This window comes from Elephantulus edwardii, unplaced genomic scaffold, assembly GCF_000299155.1.
Source record: "Elephantulus edwardii isolate Elephantulus edwardi_28Jun2011 unplaced genomic scaffold, EleEdw1.0 scaffold00431, whole genome shotgun sequence".
NCBI lineage: Eukaryota > Metazoa > Chordata > Mammalia > Macroscelidea > Macroscelididae > Elephantulus > Elephantulus edwardii.
Genome location: NW_006400181.1, coordinates 361,133 through 363,236, shown reverse-complemented (window position 1 = coordinate 363,236; position 2,104 = coordinate 361,133). Strand labels below are relative to the sequence as shown.

At 39.3% G+C, this 2,104-nt stretch overlaps 1 pseudogene; it reads right to left on the bottom strand.

Moving 5' to 3' along the window:
• Window positions 1-1,648: 1,648 nt before the first annotated feature.
• LOC102868247 overlaps window positions 1,649-2,104 on the bottom strand; it is a 930-nt pseudogene continuing 474 nt past the window's right edge.

Sequence of the window (2,104 nt, the reverse complement as noted above, 5' to 3'; positions counted from 1 at the left end):
CACTGCAGAAGCGTAAGATTAGGAAAAAGAAAAGGAAGCTAAAAAATCAAATCCAGATTAGGTGAGACCCAGGCGCAGGTGGGGAAAAAAAACCCACCTACAAATCACAAGTGACCTTATAAAAGATCCAAAATGTTTATCAGAAAAATTCACTTTTGACTGTTTATATGATGAAGGGACCATTTTCAATCTGTCCATCTCTGCCCTTCAGTGTGAAGCATCTTGAACAAAAATGAGTTTCAGGATCATGAAACGAATCATTACTGGGGTGTCAAGAAAGAAAATATGTCTGATTAGTGTTGAAGTGTATTGGACACTTGAAATAACTATATGATGAAGCAGCTATATGAAATGAAAGATGACAATCATCCCTAAATATCTGTGGGATATCAATGTTTTTTCTCCACACTGTGCTCTACTGAGTCAGAAGATCAGCCTGAGAATAGAAGACTATTTCCCCTCCCCTTTCACTTAAGGATTTAGAGAAAGAGTAATAATTGTGTCTTATGTATCTTGGAACCTTGAGATGGATTTATTTGTTGCTATGGTTGCTATGTGTGGTTGAGTCATGATTGACCCACCAAAAAGTTTTCAAGGGCTCTGAGTTGTATTGGAGGAGATAGCTCATACTTCTTTCTTGAAGGAGCAGATGGATTTGACCCCCTTCCTTTGGATATACAATACAACTCTTCATCTACAAGACCACTGGAGATATCTTTGACTGACCTAAGTTAGAAAATATATGCCCAAGAAAATATCTATGTTATCAGTCAAAATGATCACATTAGGTTAATTCTAAGCAAAAAATGATCTAATAAGGAGATTGTTTCTAAAGCATGTGATAAAAGAAAGGGAGCTCTGGTGGCCTAGTGGTGATAAACTGCATTGCAATCCCAAAGGCACATGGTACAAATCCATCAGCTGGTCCACAGGAGAAGGATAAGAAATCTCCTCCCAATTGGTTAACTGTCTCAGAAAACCCGCTGGAGGATCAGCTATGGTTTGATTCTGACTTGACGGTACATAGCAACAACAAAAATAGAAAGAAGCTAAATTAATGATTAGAAAATATTGGCAAGGCTGAGTTGTTAATTAATCATTGGCTAAGGTTTCCTAGAGGAAGGGATGCTAATAAAAGACCAAAAGGGTGAGAGGAAATAGCTGCCTATGGGGGGTTAGGGGGAAGAAAAAAAAAGCCCTTAGCTTCTCCTCACTCACTCACTCATTCATTCACTCACAGTCTCTCTCACTGTCATTCAGTTGGAACCTCCTTATAGGTGAGCCTTCAGTGGACTTTCAGAAGCAGAAAATCATAAGGAGATTTCCCGTCTTTTGCCCTCTGAGCACCTGGTGGATTTGAACCACCTACCTTTCAGTTGGCAGTTGAACTCTTTACCCACTAGGCCACCAGTGTTCCATTAGATAGTCCTAGAAGAAGAAAGGAAAATACTAAAAAAAAAATTAGAGAGGATATGAAGAGCTCAAGATATAGTTAGGAAGATAGAGTGGGGCACCAATCATTTGGAAAATTTAAGAACATAACAATACACTTCTAAAGGCAATGGGAAGGCAAAGAAAAGTATGAAGCAAAAATGTATCATAATATCTCAATTGTAAATATTCCAAATGGCTCCTCTCAATGGGAAACTCATATTCTCAGCATGATGTGGTACTTCGTAACTGAAGTCTCTCTTTTTAATCAAAGTTTCTCCATGGCATTTTTAACCTCTGTATTCCTTAGAGAGCAGATTAAGGTATTTAACATGAGTGTGATAATAGAATCTGAAACAGCCATTGCCTTCTCTGTGGGGTAAATGGCCACAGGTCTTACATATAAGAAAACGCACGGCACAAAGAATAAAATGACCACTGTGAGGTGAGAGCCACAGGTAGAGATGGCCTTCCGACGTCCTTCAGAGCTGCAAGTCTTCAGGGAACAGAGAATCACCACGTAGGATGCAATGAGAATAACAAAGATAGCAACACACATCACCCCACTGTTGAGAATGACCAAGAGGCCCAGGATGAAAGGGTCCATGCAGGCCAAGGTCAGCAATTGAAATAAGTCACATATAAAGTGATCAATGACATTGGTACCACAGAA